Consider the following 18,049-nt stretch of genomic DNA (forward strand, 5'->3'; position numbering starts at 1 on the left):
TGGATACCTCACTTTTTATTTGGTGAGTAGTAATGTTAATAAATCTGTGCAAAGTCTATCAGTGATGTTTTCTGTTGCTTTGCATTAGTTATGTGCATGTATGTGCACATCATGATGGAGGGAGCTACCTGGAATGGAATTGTCTGGCTCTTAATCAAAAAACTCAAGGAGCTCTTTTTTATTTTTACATGTCTGAGTTAATGTTTGGACACATGTATTCTGCGACTGAATTTATAGAGCGTGATAGACACGTGCACATGGTGTTGGTGTGTGAGAAGGGGAAAAAAAAAATAAATCACAAAAGCTGTTCTCGTTCTGCAACCAACAAATCCAATGTCAGTGTCATATGTGGGCATTCAGCCCATCTTCCTGATGGGGCCTGCTGCATCATTTTCCACCTTCCGCACTTTTAATGTCAAATACCAGGAAGAGGCAACAAGCGCGCAGTGAGGGGGAAAGACAACAATCCATGTGTATCCACTCTGCTGAGGAGACTATTGACTTGAGTTGAACTTCATCTAAAATAAGTTTAACCAATGCTTAAATCTCAAACGGTATATATATCTCAATACACCAGCTTGTCTAGGTCCTCAATAATTTCTGTCTTGATTTTACATTTCTCTCACTTTCTCACTGACACGCAGTCAGATGACTTCTGAGAATGGACTACGAAGTGCTTGTGTGGGCCACAAGTTAGTCACTATCTCACTTCTCTGCCACTGTTCAATACTTGGCTTCCTGGCATTTACCAAGGGGTTAGAGCCTGCAAGTACAAGCCACATTTGGGACTCTGGTGGTGTTTATTAGAGTTTAAATTTGAACATTTATTATTATCTCCTTTCTTCTTGGTGTTTTTGTTCCGGTTGCTGTTCTGTTGTTGCTCCTGTGCTTGTGTTCGTATTAATATGCCTTAGGAATAAGCTATATATATATATATATATATATATATATATATATATATATATATATATATACACACACACATATACACACACACACGAGATAAGGCAGAGTTTTATTGTAATTCTGTGATGAGTTCAACTGTCTCACATTTTTGTTGGCATTATAGTTTAAAACTGTGTTAAATCAACATGCAGATAATAATCCGCTGTTGCGACCCTGAACTCAAGCCAAAAGGACAAAAACATAAATAAAATAGTTTAACATGCAGTTGTTCTACATGTGGAATTTCAAAGTGTATATTAAAATTGAATAACATAGGGCATCTGGGGAAGAATGACAGCACAAAACTCTTTACTATTTTTAATCCTACTGAGTACATAAACATGTAACAGTGAAATGTGTACTGTGCATTTAACCCATCCCCTGGGGGGGAGGTAGTAGGCAGCCACAGGAAGTACCTGGGGAGTTAGCGCTGAGCCTGATTCTCTTCCCATTCAGCTACCAGGCTGTTTTTTTTTTCAGTTTAGTAATAGTGGCAATACAGAATATTTTGGTCAGGTAACATCAGATACTGTATGTTCTTAAGGTGTCTCCTGCATTATCAGTGTTGTGCACAGGACAATCTGTGCTCTATATGAATAGTGCAACGTCAGAGTAGTTTTGATATGTTTGTTCTTTTGTTTGGTTTTGTGTTATTTGCTCAATCTAGTAGTTTAGCTTGAAGTTTCAATGTTGTCCCACAGGTAGGATGCGAGTTAGAAGAAAAGGACAGTTTCTGGAGTGAGTTAGATCAAATGATGGTGATGAGAATGTAATGGGCACGTTTGGTCTTCAGGACAAGAACGCGGCAGGACAGATGGTGGAAGACATTGCAAAGACAATGGAAATGTCTGTAGCGAACACTTTCTTCTAAAAAAAAGCAAGAATATAGGGTGACACATACGAGCGGAGGTAGAAGATGTCAGGTGGACTACATCTTGTGTCAACGTTAATCTGAAAGAGATCAGTGACTTCAAAGTATTGGTGTATGTGTAGCCAGACAACACAAGATGGTGATGGTAATGTGTAAAATGAAGCGAAGGAAAATGAAGAGGACTAAGGAAGAGCAGAGGAAGAAGTGGTGGAAGTTGAAAAAGGTAGAATGTTGTGTAGTTTTCAGGGATGAGCTGAGATCGGCTCTGGTCAGGAGGTGCTTCCAGATGACTGGACAACTACAGCTAGTGTGATCAGGGAGAAAAGGTAGGAAGGTAGGAAGAGGAAAGTGGACTAGGAGGCTTGGTGGTGGACCGAGTAAGTTCAGGAGTGTATACAGAGAGGTTAGCTAAGAAGAAGTGGGACACTGAGAGGACTGAAGTAGAGTAGACAGGAGTACAGGGAGATACAGCGTAAGGTGAAGGTAGAGGTGGCAAAGACCAAACAAAGAGCAACTAAAACCGGCTGGAAATACCTAGGAGAGAAAAACACAACAGGAGCCAGCAAAGTTAACAACTAAAATGACAAAGTAACAAACAAACAAAGTACTAACCAAAAGATCCAGGGATGAAAGGACAAAAACTCTTCCTCTTTCATCTTGTGCAAAAACCTCTTCTAAAGATTAACAACACAAAGTTCTCATTCTGTGTATAGAAGTACTAAAGTTGCTTACAGAATGATGAAAAACAGGCATCCTCTCGAACACTTGGCCACAGAGTGGCTGCATGCTCAGGAAAAGCAGAAAGACGATCTGGCAGAGAGTTACACGTGAATGGGGCATAAATAAGGAAACCAACAGGTGAACGGAGTGAGGCTGATTAGGGACCAGGAGGGAGAAGAGAGAAAGGAGGAAATCAGAGCTGGGAGAAGAGAGTGATGATCACCAGGGCAACATGAGCCAGCCTCACAGCTGTGACAATAGGGAGTTGGATCTTGTCTTTGTAGATTTAGAAAAAGCGTATGACAGGGTGCAGAGAGAGGAGCTGTGGTATTGTATGAGGACGTCTGGAGTGGCAGAGAAGTATGTTAGAGTGGTGCAGGACATGTATGAGAGCTGTAAGACAGTGGTGAGGTGCTGTAGGTGTGACAGAGGAGTTCAAGGTGGAGGTGGGTCTGCATCAAGGATCAGCTCTGAGCCCCTTCTTGTTTGCTCTGGTGATGGACAGACTGACAGATGAGGTTAGACAGGAATCTCCATGGACTATGATGTTTGCAGATGACATTGTGATTTGTAGCGAGAGCAGAGAGCAGGTGGAGGAAAATCTAGATAGGTGGAGGTCTGCTCTGGAAAACAGAGGAATGAAGCTTAGCCGCAGCAAGACAGAATACATGTGTGTGAATGAGAGGAACCCAGGTGAAACAGTGAGGTTACAGGGAGCAGAGGTGAAGAAGGTGCAGGACTTTAAGTACTTAGGGTCAACGGTTCAAAGCAATAGAGAGTGTGTAAGAGATGAAGAGGCGAGTGCAGGCAGGTTGGAACGGGTGGAGAAAAGTGTCAGTGTGTGTTGTGTGATAAAAGAGTATCAGCAAGAATTAAATTAAAGGTGTTCAAGAAGGTGGTGAGACCAGAGATGTTGTTTGGCTTAGAGACAGTGGCACTGAAGAAAAGACAGGAGGCAGAGCTGGAGGTAGCAGAGCTTATGATGTTGAGGTTGTCTTTGGGAGTGACGAGGATGGACAGGATCAGAAATGAGGACATCAGAGGGACAGCTCATGTTAGATGTGTTGGAGATAAAGTCAGTGAGGCCAGATTGAGGTGGTTTGGACATGTACAGAGGAGAAACTGTGAATATATCTGTAGAAGGATGCTGAGGTTTTAGCTGCCAGGCAGGAGGTCTAGAGGAAGACCAAAGAGGAGATCTATGGATGTAGTGAGGGAGGACATGAAGTTAGTTGGTGTGAGAGAAGAGGATGCAGAGGACAGGGTTAGATGGAGGCACATGATTCGCTGTGGTGACCAATCAAAGGAAACAGCCGAGACGAAAAAGAAAAACAAACTTTTACTTAAAATTCAGTATTTGTAACAAGTTTGGGTATTTCTACCACCTCTGTATGTTTGCTTCCATTCTAAATGACTAGGCAAGTAGTTTTTCTGCAATATTAAACTGCACCTATTGTCACCACCATCAAACAGACAATGTCCAATCAACCAGGACTTGCATCTTAAGCATTTCCGTTGAGGGCAATTACAAAGAAACTTTACCCTGTTACCACATATACAAACTCTGCACAGTAAAAGTCAAGTATCAAGTAAGGAAAAATTAATTTTAAGTTAACTCAAGTTAACTCAAACAAAAATATACCAACGGGGCCATGTGCCTTTAATAGATGAAATACTGAGGCTTATACAGCAGTGATCAACATCATTTAGGAATGTGCTCAAAGCAAGAAAATAAGTTTAAAGACTGCTACTATTACAGGGAAATGGTTTTTAGAAATGAGAACAGAATGTAATCATATTTTGTTTATGATTTGACAAGTCTATTGACCTAAGAGAGACAAAAAAAAACCAGCCACTCTAGCTTTTTATAAAATGCTTGTAACCTTACTCTATTGAAGCTGCCTTTCTTACCATATCTCAGTCTGTAGGTTAAAGCTATTCAGTGCATCCTGGTCTAGGCGTATTGTTTCAAGCTCATATTTTTAGCGGATGGATAAGATAGAATGCTTTTGAAAAGCATTTCTGCCCACCGCTATTTCAAACACAAGTGTGCCAACTCATTCCAGATGACTGACAGCGATGTATCATTAAAGGTTCTATCAAGTGACCTCACAGCTTTTAGAAAACCTCTCATCTCATAAGAGATGTGCGATTATTTTCTGCTCTCAACCCCAGTCAGTGTGAAGTTCAGATGTGCGTCTAGCTACACGCTGTAATGTGTTATTATAATATAACTTATTTTAAGATATTTTCTTTGATATGACTGGAGACACATTTAAAGACGTCTATAAAAGCTTAAATGTTTTGTGGAAATGCACAGCTGCAGACCCTCCATAATATTATCATTGCACACAGTCATTCCTCCTCTGCCTACTCTGTCTATGATGAGCATTGTACCAGTTTGAAATTTTAATTCAAAATGTTGAAACAGTTTCACTGATTTTACACATCAAAGCCTTTTTTTAGGAGCTTTATGAGAAGAGTAAACGTGGTTTAAAAAAAAACAACAACTCATGGTTGCAGAGTTGTGATGAATCAACTTGCTGCCTCAAGTCAATCCGAACATCAGTATCAGTTTCAATCTATATATATTTTAATGGATCAGTATCTGTTAAAGTGAAACTGCTGAAATTCTGATCTCTTTACTTCTGCTATTTTCTGTCCCCTGAATTATCTCTCCCCTTCCTCATCTTTCGGTAAAGCATTAATGAAGGGAATGAGCTCCCCACATTTTTAAAAAAGTAAGTCCACCACATTGATAAATATACATGCAAGAACATTAATCAGTACTGCAAACAGTATGAGCAGTTTATCAAACAGCTGGAAACGAGTAGAACATTATCCTAACTGCTGCTCTTCTTGCTTTTCCTACAGTTCCCCTTTTCACCCCTGAACCAGAAAAAAGTATGGTTACACAGAAATATGATACCTGTTATGTTAATTGTGTTATGTTAATTGTATTAAATAGTTGTTGAGTTATGTATATGTCTAACTCTTCCTATCTCTACACCTTTTCCGTGTTTGTCTGTGAAGTCTGCACAGAAGAATTCAACTCTGTATTGACGGACACTCAATATTAAAGAACTCAGATCTGAGTCAGGACATGAGGTGGATGGGTTGGGTGGGCTACTATATGAAAAATGATAGTAAAAAAAAGACAATCATATCTGTAATATTTATCATAATTTATTAGACTACTTACATTCATTCACTGCTTACATTAACGTTACAAAAAATTATTTAAGTTTTTAATAGATTTAAGTGCTAAGAGTAATTTTACATACCGGTAACCCCATCAACAGCGCATTGCAGTAAGAAGCAAGACGGGATATGACTTGATTGATACTTGATTGATTCAAGTTAGTTTCACTCGAAATAAGATGTAAACTGCTGTCATCACACTCCAGTTTGTTTTATCTCTGTTTCTCTCTTCACAAATGCTTGAGAAAAATCTGGCATTTTAGCAGCAAAATGCCGTATGTTCACAACCATGTTCCGCTTGGTTGTGAGCAGGCACACAGTGCATTAGAGCACTTTCTTTGAAAACAGCTGCCTGCTAGAGCTGGTGACGAGGCCGGCAAAAGCGCTGACCGTGAACCAAAACAGTTACAGGCAATGAAGTTAAAAGAGTGAATTGAAAAATAGAGAAATGCTCTGTAGAGCTGAGGTGAAGTGCAGAGTCAAGTGATAATTCTCCATGGGTCCATCACTACAACGACCTCCCTGACTTTACACATTTGATCCATTGTTAATCTAAAAATTAGTTTAGATTAGCTTTAAGGATTTGGATCCCTTGTGGTGTCTCCACACACAAAAAATATGCAAGGAGTTCTCTGAATTCATACAGTAGCCTTGTTAAAATCCATAAACTGAGACAGGGCAGCTAATCAGCTCAGTCATCTTAGCAGATACCAGCAGCGACTTTCACTACTGAGCAATAGGAGCAGCTTCAGTATTCAGTCTCAAGTCCCCATATTTAAGGAGGATGCCTGATGAGGAGCCAGGACTCACTTAACACACGGGATGTCAAAGCCATGTTCAAAGCCACTTATTTCATATTTATTCTGAAAAATTCATTCAATTGCAGGTTGTGGAAATGTAGAAATGACCAATGAATTGTTAGTAGCTATTTGCAATGCCCATAAACGTTCAGTTGCACATCTGTAACAATGTGTACACTGGACAAAAACCATTCAGCTGTTGGTAATTCAAGGCAAACACACTGTTATGACTTTTTCTCCTTTAGATTATTATGCTAATGTGATTATTTTTGTGTACTCAAAGTGCAGTGATTGAGGAGTGCACAAGCCATGGCTGTCATTTGAGGCTGTGTGTCTCGCTGATTTGAATTGGGAAATATTGTGCAAATGACCACAGTCATTTGCTGGTGAAGGGTGATAAAACATTGTCAGCTAAATCTACCAAGGGACGAGAGGATGAGATCAAATGTATGCAGGAGCCCAGCACCCCAGGAAATTGACCAAAACGATCATTGTGAACTCTTTGTACACGTGCACAGATCGAATTTTAATTCAACATCCACACTGATGTTTATCCTGATCTGCATGCAAAAAAAAAAAACCTTCCCGTTGGCAACAAAAATGTCAGTGAGCCCTCACAGGTTTGGCTTTTGGCAACAGTAATAATTAAAGGCAAAGGTAATAGAATAAAGGTCGGGTTATTGCAGTCAATGTTAGGACATCACTTCAGTGGGATTTCAAACCATATTATGGCCAAATATTCCAGAGAATTAGCTGGAGAAGTGAAATTGGCACAGTGCAATCTGCTGGGTTGCATCATCAGAGAGGATTAGTCGCCCAGGTGATCGGGCTGAACCTGCAAACTCACACAACCCTCTCACAGTAGAGACATAAAGTCCTGATTTAACAACCAGCCGAGGAGACTGATATGCTTTTGCTACAACGCTGCCTGACCAAACCACATCAGGGAGACTCTTCATAGGTCTGGGAATATTTCTTTTGTCTAAAAAACAGTCAAACGAAACTGATCTTAGAAAAATCGGATTCATCATCCAGACATTATCTATAATGCTTATTCAATTAAAAGGTCATAAGACTGCTGGAGCCCGTCCCAGCTGTGACTGGATGAGGCCCAGGATACACAGGGCCGATTACTAAAACAGAAAACTAAGGAATGGTGTTAATCGACCTGCTACTTTCATGTACTTATACTAACTGTGACAATACTTTATACTTAAACTCTTAAGAACTTAAAAAGCCCCCCACTCCTCCCCACAAAGCTACACACACGCTACTGAGCAAACTTTGACTGTGATGCAAATGGAATTGATACTAGGCTTCTTCAGGAGATTTTTTTCAACTTCAGGACAGTGTTCACGTACATCCATTTTATTTCTTAGTGGTAATTTTAGTGAAACAACCCTGTACACGATCACACACACACACACACACACACACACACAAAATGAAACACTGAGTTTATACAGAAAAGCTGAGAGCACTTTAAACAGCCTGGCCACACTATCACTTGTTTGTGCAGTTAATAAGTGTGTAGATGTAGTCGTTTAAATCAGTGGAGGACATTAATGGAGACATTAACACTGCTGTGCATACTGTAATAGTGCACCGTGCCTCTTTCACACACACAAATGCAGATACACATCGTTCCTGCTGCTGTGTGAAGCCAGACAGAAGTTAAAGAAAAGGAGCATTTGTTTTTGACTGTGCTAAGACTGATGCTGGAGCAAACACAGCAGAAATTCTCAATACTTTTTGCATCGGCAATCGGTTGCCTGTTGTACCTATGTCTGTGCCAAACCCACAGAAAAATCTCTTTAAAATAAGTCTAATAAGTAAATGATTTCATATGTGTGTCACATCCATCAGGACCTTTACTAGTATTTGTGCATCATATCAGGTGAACATAGTTATGTACTTTCATTTGTTATGGACTTTCTCAACAAATATTTTACATCTGGAAATATTTTAAATAAAAACTATTTAAATACATTACAAATTAGCTTTTTAGTGGCCGTGCTAGCTCGGTTAATGTCAGTTTTATTCACTCTTGGTCGGACGTGGGGTTTAAACATGCGAAAAACAAATATTGGTTAGCATCTTATCTTAGCGCATTACCCTCCAATGTGGACTTGTATGGGTCTTCCAACACATTGTCATCCCAAAGCATCAGATAATCTCACTTCCCAACAGATAATCAGATAAGTTCTACAGGCATCAAATCTTTTTAGCGTATCACATTGATGTCACAGCTACACTTTGGAATCATAATTAGAAGCTCCAGCAGTGCCTCTATTTGATGCAATGGGAACAACTATACACACACAAAAACTGCGTTAGGAATATTACATTAAGACAATATTGGGTTAGGGTTAGACACAAAAAGGTTAAATTACAAGATAAATTACATAAGAAACAAAATGACACTTATTTACACTTATTTTACTTTACACACTACGTCATCACTTTAATCATATTTGTGTGTCCGTGTTTTCCATTGTACTACACTGAAAGCACTGACGCAAACGGGTACCCCCAAACGTCAGCATGTAACACAAAGGGACAAAGTGGCACTATTTGATTACCTTTGTGATCCAATTAGCATTAATTAACCTCGTTTATTATAATGAGCTTAATCCTTTTAGAGAGCAAAATCAATGGTCAGCCTGCTGCATTAGGAGCTGAGATACAATATTATTTTCCCAACCCAGCAGATCCACCAGGGGGCCATCCTGTCACATATTGCCCATGATAACAGAAAAACATTCAAGTTACATTTATATTACAAGCAGATGTCCAACAGTCTGCTGCATGTTGACGTCATGGAATAATTCATTATGTTAAGCAAGAATAGCACAGTAGTTCTTGACCTTAAATCCTCCCTGCTGAGTAGTCTGGGTTTAACCTTTTCCATTGTGGCTCTTACTTGTTGGCCAAAGTAGTCTTTGCGGATGCGTACCACATCAGTTGTGCTAATGGGATTTGAGCTCCATGAAGACAATAGCTTCTGACATTACATGGAAACACTTCCAAGGCTAATGCCTCCCAACACTCTCAGCTCTCCTGCTCCTCCCTCTCTCTCTTCGTCTTTGATTCTGTATTTCTGCATCTCTCTGTCAGAGTGAATAACGAACCAGCTGTTTCTCTTCCCTATCACTTAACATGGTCTCCTTGTTCTCAAAGCACGGCTCAGGCAGACACATATAGTACTCGCTTCACCATCAAAGCTAAAACATTGTCAATAGCCCACAATGCACCTATTAGCGATTCAAACAACAGTGTAAGCAAGCCTCACTGTTGCACTTGACATTGTTTTCAGGATTGGTATTTTGCTGTTTGAGGATGTCTGACCTAAAAATGAGCAGGCAGGACTTGTTGCATTTCAGTGTCTTCAAAGAGGAAATGTCTTGGGAACCAATTTGCCAGCTCCGCGGGATGGCATTGTTTAAACTTTTTTCTGTAATGAAACAAAATATTTTTAGACTGATTTTTATAGCCCGTCCTATCTTGTATTTTGGTGGTGTTACAAATAAAATGCACGCTGCACCACACTATCCGAGAGCATTAACTCCAGTGCAAGTAAGGAACAGCATGTATTGTGCTTTTTCTCTTACCTGTTGTGCCTTTCTAGACAATAAGAGCGACAACTTTGCGAGTTGAGACTGTGCAGCTGAGGGTTGAGTTAAAAGAGAAACACGTGCAAATCAAAGGAAAGTCAGAGGGAAGAAAATAACTGCCATGGAAAACAAAATAAAATGTCCTATAAAGGTGCAGCTCTGCAAGATGGAGAGTTCTGAGGTAAAAAACATGAACGAAGGCTTGTGTAGATTTGTTTATAACCTGTATTTAGAGCCACTGCTAATTATGTCCCTAGTCAGTCTGGATGGAATTAAAGTGTATTGATGAGACATGTTGACAGCCAGAGCCATTACAAGATGCTGTGGACATGAAAAGTAGATGAGAGACAAGAAAAAAAAGTCCAACATCATTCTTTGACAAATACACATGGGACACTGCTGATCCTATCTGGACTCCCTGATACAATGTCCTTATTATTTGCGTGAGCTCAATATGTTGCACACTGCTCTGTCCCGAATTGTCAGGGGGATTAAAAACGAGGAAATGGGCATCTTGATAACCTTTTTTTACTAGATACACGGCTCCGATGTTTTCCACTGCCTATGTTTTCTATCATGTTGTGCCTCTTGTTCGTGCTGATTGCGCACTGAAATCGAGTGACAGGTGAGGATGCCTCTCACTCGGGCCATCTTCCGCTGTGTGTTACATGTGTGAAACACCACTCTGGACAATGTTTGAGGCTGAATTCCCTTGACATTGTCTGGAGTTCATTTGTGAAACAGGCATATGAGAGGCCTGGCAGCTTGAGGGCTCTGCGCTGTTCCTAGGAATTCACTCCTCTGTACAGATCTCAGACAATGTTCCTGGAATGTGCCCCTTTCCCAGTTTCAGCTCCCAACATTCTAGCGTGGGGACCACTTCCCCACTGTTTCACCTTCCACATCTGTTTTAACTTTTCTTTCAGCCAATGGTATCTCTCAAGCTTCCAGTGTTCTCTATTCCTGATGTTGCAATCGCTTTTTTCAGAGGAACTCAAAGACTTTCTGTAGACCCTCCCAAAACATTCAAACCAGTCCTACATACAAACAACACTAGTCCATAAGTTTCCATTTTGTGCCCATGTGCCCACTACATACATATTGTGCCACCTGGTCTCATACATTAATGGGTCACTTCTATGTCGGTTTAAGACAGAGCTGAAGAAAACTTCACTCATTCTTTCACTGTCACTACATTACACTGAAATTGAAACTTTAAATAGGGTGGAGCTGTTGCCATGATGTGACAAATGTCAGCGTGACATTGTTCTGATTCAGGTTTCTATGATAGTGCTGCGGGAATGGATGCAGTACAAAAGCACTTGGGTGGCCCAGGCCATTTAATACTTCCTGTTTCCATGTTTTCACATGAGTATGTGTGACCTAAATTTCACCACCTGCCCAAGTCGGCACCGTTCTAGGCAGAAGGAAAATGTTATTCTACGCAGGCTGCCAGGCTTCAGAGAACCTAAATGTGTGCCAAATGTTCTTGCAGGCAGTAACATAGCACTAACATAGCAGGCAGTAACATAGCAGCACTGCTGCCTTACAGCTAGAAGGTCCCCAGTTTAAATCCCTGACCGGCTGCCAACTTTCTGTGTGGAGTTTCTTCATGTGCATGGGTTGGTTTCCTCCCACAGTTCAAAGACATGGATGTTAGGTTATTTGGCGACTTTAAATTGGGTGTAGGTATGAATGTGAGTGTGAATGGTTGTCTGTCTGTGTTTGTCTCTCTGTGTTGAACCAGATTGATTGGCTACCTGTCACTGTAGACCCCGCCTCTCGCCCCATGACAGCTGGAATAGGCACCAGCAGCGTGAACCTGGACAAGAAAAGCAGTTAGATAATGCAGATAATAGATAGATGTTTTTAACCCAAAAAACAAACATGTTTTAAAATGCACATATGTCCCAAATTGTAGCTCCTCATTGCAAACTGAGTACATTCTGGGTTCTTGTACCTTGAAACCCACAAATACTATTGCAGTTATTGCTGCATTTTTGGGCTTTTTGGCTGTCAGTGAAAGATGTGTAAGGAAACTATTCATAGACTTAGTTTGTACAAACACATACTTCAGGTGCAGTACAGATATAGATAACAATAAGCAAGCAGCTTTCTTCTTGTAAGAGTTGTGATTTCTTTAAAGTACTCAAAAGAGCACTTCTAAACATTGTTGACACAGCCACTGCTGTAAAGGGCTGAAAATAGGTTTTTGAAGCAAAGTCTGAACCTGATGAAGGCAGTAAATTGCTTTCTCCCTAAGTCTAATTCATTTCTTGATCTGTCATATTTTAAACCTCAACAGCTGCTTGCAGTCACATAATGTACAGCCAGCCTGAGAAATTACATTCTTGTTGCAAACACAAGAGAAATTCACCACAGATGTGAACATTTTCACTGTTTCCAAACACGGAAAGCTACAAGTCAGTCATCCAAAGATTGAATCACATCATTTCGACTTCTTTTTCTCGGTTAGAAACGTTTCACTACTTATCCAAGCAGCTTCTTCATTCTGACACATGTCTGTGCCATAGGTTCTCCTGTGTCACCTATTGTTGGCAACCTATACGTGGAGGAAGTGGAGAAGATAGCTAACTTATTCTCAGGAAACACTGGTTCAAATAAGTAGATGACACCTGGGTAAAGATCAAGATCCAGGAGGTGCAGGCTTTCACAGACCACATACATGCAGTTGACAACAACATCAAGTTTACCAGGGAGGACGCCAATGACAACACTGACATCAATGACATCATTCCTGGATTATGCCGGGAATGTTAGGACTTGTGGGAACCTAGAAAAAGAAAGCTACAGGAAACCCAAAGACACAGACCAGTGCCTACATTTTGACTCACACCATAACACAAACTAGGAGTCATCATGACCCTGCACCACAGGGCAGAAAACATCCAACATCCTCTGAAGCCAAAAAGAAGGAGGATAGACATCTGGCATACTCTGGAGGATATAACTGGGTTCCCTAGCCACTTTATTCAGAATGAAGAAGCTGCTTGAATAAGTAGCAAAAAGTTCCTAACCAAGAAAATAAGTCCAGTTGGCTTGATTCAATCTTCAGATAACCTACCCTCTTCACAGATTATCCTAGCAGACAAATAAATGTCAATTTAACATCATTTCTTTTCAGTGACAGATGAAAATGACAAAAACTTCATAAATCAAAAGCTCTGCTTTGAGAAGAAAAGAGATATTGGTCAAAATGACAAGACTGAGAGAGAAAGAAGGTGATGATATAGTTAAGCAGCTACTGCAGGTGCTGCCCTCTGAGCCCATGATAGAATTAACATAATGCTGCTGTGCTGGTCAACACAAATAAACTCTGACTGACCTGATCACTTTCAAAGTAAACCTAATTACCACAGAGATGTTCTTTGTAGTAAGAGCTAAAGGCTCAATTGAACAACAATCTAATTATAGAAAATCTCAAGCACATGTAGCATACATTAATTTATGGTTTAAGATATTTCTCTAACTGAAATACTTAAATACTGCAAACAACTGAATTAAAGATGTACAACCCCAATTCAAAACAGTTGGCATGTGTAACACGTAAATAAAAACAATATTATTATTATTAACAATAGAACATAAACAACAGATCAGATGTTGAAACTGAGACATTTAATCATTTCATGGAAAATATAGCTCGTTCTGAATTTGATGGCAGCGACACATCTCAACAAAGAGATGTGGAAGAGGGGCAACAAAAGACTTTGACAACAGTACACTACAGTATATAATATCATCAAAATATTCAGAGAATCAGGAGGAATGTCAGTGTGCAAGGCACAAGACTGAAGGTCAAAACTGGATGTGTGTGATCTTCGGACCCTCTGGTGACACTGCATTAAAAAAAAGCATGATTTTCTTCTGGACATCACTGCATGGGCTCAGGAACACTTCCAGAAATCACTGTCTGTGAGCACAGTTCACTGTGAAATCCATAAATGTTAGTCAAAGCTGTATCATGCAAAGAAGAAGCCATAGGTGAACCGGATTCACAAACACCACAGTGTTCTCTGGGGCAAAGCTCTTAAGCAAAATGGAAAACTGAATCAAAATTTGAAATTCTTTTTGAAACCATGGACAGCCTGTTTTTTGTGGACTAAACAGGAGAGGGACCATCCAGCTTGTTATTAGTTCAAAAGCCTGTATCTCTGATGGTCTGAGGGTTCATTAGTGCCTATGTTGTGGGCAGCTTACACATCTGGAAAGACACCATCAATGCTGAAATGTTCATAGAGGTTTTAGAGCAACATATGCTCCCATCCAGACAACGTCTCTTTCAGAGAAGACCTTGCATATTTCAGCTAGACAATGCTAAACCACATACTGTATCCATCAAACAGCATGGCTTCGCAGGAGAAGAGTCCGAGTGCTGAACTGTCCTGACTGCATTCCTGACCTTTCATCAATAGAAAACATTTGGTGCGTCACAAAAACAAAAAAATCTGGCTACAAAGGCCCAGGACTGTTGAGCAGCTAGAATCCTGCATCAGACAAGAAAGGGACAACATTCGTCTGAAGATGCTTTGACGCCATTAAATTCAAAATGAGCTTATATTTTCCATGAAATGGTAAAATGTCAGTTTCAACATCTGATGTTTGTGTTCTTTTGTAAATAAAATATGGGTTGATAATATTAGCAAATCATTGCATTCTGTTTTTATTTAGGTTTTGCATATTGTCCCAACGTTTTTTTGAATTGTTGTTGTATGATTTTGAAAAAATTCTTTTTAATACACTTTGACACTATAGACAGGATATAAAAAATCTTAAGATATCAGGGACTTTCCCATTAACAAACACAGTTTCTGGCACCCACCCCTCCCTTTTGACTTCCTAACCACAGCAGTAACCTCACGCAAATCCATCATCCAGCAGAACAACATCTCTGACCTCACTGTGACAGGTTATGATACTGTGCCTTCAGCATCGATTGTCACTGTTGTGAAATTAACCACTATTAAAACACCTCAATAGAGCCTACAAGGGCCCAACCAGAAGAATCCGTTTGAACTTTAGATCAGCCCAGTTGGACTTTGCTTTTTCTGCTAATCAGTCAATAATGGAAACAAAAATAACAAGCCCTGTGGGTCCCATTTTTCATCAAGCTAAACATAGGACCAGCTCCTTATACACATTGTAAAAAGGGTACAGTACCGACATGGGGTCATTGTTGACCCTCCTTTATGCTGCTAGGAGACGGGGTGAAAGTGGTGCAACCATTCACGTTCAGTGTCTGTATAAAAGAGCACAACAGCCCCAGGGTGAAGTCCTGAATATGTTTGATTTCTGAGACCGGCCACTATGGTTGTTTTGTTCTTGGAGAGTCTCCCACTTATACTTGAGGAGAAACAGCATTTACAATGTGAGGCCAAGTCTTTTTGTGCAACATGTTAAAGAAGATTAAGCTACAATCAAGGAGAAACAGAGCACCACAAAGTATAACCCCAAAGGCAGCTGAAGACTAATATTTGTCTTTACAGAAATACTCTCAGTCCAAGAATCGCTCATGTTGACTATTCGTCTCCAATCAAGAAATACTACACTTAAACCTCAAAACCAGGTCTGGTTTCTCCTCAACATGTACTGATACAATTCAAACTAGCAGCTTGTGATGTATAACCACACATCAGAGGTGCATATGTGAAACATGCAGGATTACAATGACTCACAGCATCAGCACCTGGATAAGTCCTGTCTCATCATTCTGTCCAATCTGATCTGAAATGTTGCTTGTCTATACAGTCTACATCAATGTGTTTTTTATAGAGACATTATGGTAGACTGAAACAGGGAGGACAAAAAGTGTCACCAGCTTTAGTCAGTATAGTTCCATGGTTCTCTTTCTGCCAGACTGCAACAACCAATCAATGAACTGCTATAACATTTTGTATAGACATTTATGGTCATGTGGTTTTAATTCTAATGATTTAATAATTTTGCAATAATGTATCAGCTGCAGAAATATATGTGGTCTGTGAAGAAGTCATTTCCATCACAATATGAACGAATTAAAAATAATATAAAAATCCACCACTTATTTTTATCATACCTTACATTCCATCATAATTATTGAGCAAGTTGTTTTGTATTAACAATTCAACTTGTCAGATATTATTAGTTGATTTTTAAAACCAAAGAATTGGAATGACTGGGTAATCTGAGGCAGATTTAGTTAGTAAAAGAACGGCTTCAAAGGTTTGATGTGATAAATGTAGTGTACGTTTTCTGGGGAGAGAAAAAAAATAGTATTTATAAAACTGACAGTTTAATTTCGAATTGTGAAGAATGTACATCTGTTCAGTGTAAAACAAACCTTTTTTTTTTTGCAAATAATCTGCAAAACTTCACCAAGACATAGAAATAATAAAAAATAAAAACTGAACAGGCAACTTCAAAAACTTTGACTCTGTCATGTTGCAGACAGCAGCTCGTTTTCAAAGTGAGTGACTTTACAAGAAGAAGACTAGTGAGGGACACCACTAAGACACCTATGACTCCTCTGAAGCTTTAGAAGCTGAGATGGGAGACTGTACAGTACATACAACTGCAACTCAGATTCTTTACCAATCAGAGCATCCAGTCTAATGCCCTCTGACAAACTTTAGATGAGAGTTAATTAGAATTTTTCCCCCTCTTTGTGATTCTCACATAAAACATTGACTGGTAAAGAACTGAAACCTGCTGTGTATGAAGTGAGCAGTACAAATAAATCTGAAGCCTACAATGGAAAAACCCTGAAAAGAGGAAGTGAAGAAGTATGAGGTTTTAGAGACTGTGGCTGATCAGTCTCCAAGCTCATGAAGGCAACAAATGATTTACTGATCAGGCTGATGAAGGATGTGATCGCTACAAGAAACCCACAATAAAGTGAACAGGGAAATTATGTGTTTTTTGACACAGAAACTCAACCAACCACATGATGTTTTAAACCAACAGCAGATGGCGAAAACATTGAGGGGGAAGTGCGTGAAGGACCTGACTTTTGACCAGCTGGGTCCAAAGCCAATGTGACACTTTGTTGGGCAGAACTATGCGAACAAAAATGTTTAATTTGAAAATATGAAAATGTTTAGTAATGTGTAGGATTTAGTCTGGTTTTGCTTCCTGTTTTATTCATTATTACTGCCCTCTGTTGTCACTATGACACTAACCAGATACGGTAAATAATGCTCTGCTGTTCTACAGTAAATTAGACATTATTCATTTATCAAAAAATGATGAACACTGGCTTAAGAATGAGTCATGCCTTATTATTAATTTAAGTGACCTAGGAACATTTTGTGCTGATTTGCATGCTCCTCGCTGCTTTGTGTCACTGTGACCCTGACCAGATGAGATATTAAACAGGCTCAGAAGCTCAAATACATTGAGAATTATTTTCTCCACATCAACCCATTTTGTGAGCCAATGGTTAAAAAAGTGATTCACAGCTTTTTCCTTGAATGCTACGTGACACATTTCTGGAAAGACACATTGTACCAGTAAGCAGGGCTGGTGTAGGTACCAGATTGTATAGGCTACCAGTAGCAGCATGGTTGCTTTTCTGCATGCAGATCATGTCCCGGACTGCAGCAGTACATTTATTACCATTACAGAATTAAATTATACAGAACTTAAGCCAGTCATCACACACTTCAACATGTTTAGCCGATTGCTGCAGTTTCCCCCCCATTCAGTTAATCATAACAGGGATTTACGTGTAATCACAGGACCTGAGCTGATATGATATTGTCAGTATAGCGGCGCATCCTTATAGGAGAACTAACACTTTGGAAAAATGTGGGTCCAATTATATGAAAACTGAATTGCTAAGAAAACGTGTCAGTCGGGTTAAAGGTGCAGCAACCAATGCAGTTATTAAAAAAGAAATC

The sequence above is a fragment of the Channa argus genome, chromosome 3, assembly GCF_033026475.1.
Source record: "Channa argus isolate prfri chromosome 3, Channa argus male v1.0, whole genome shotgun sequence".
In the NCBI taxonomy this organism is placed as follows: Eukaryota; Metazoa; Chordata; class Actinopteri; order Anabantiformes; family Channidae; genus Channa; species Channa argus.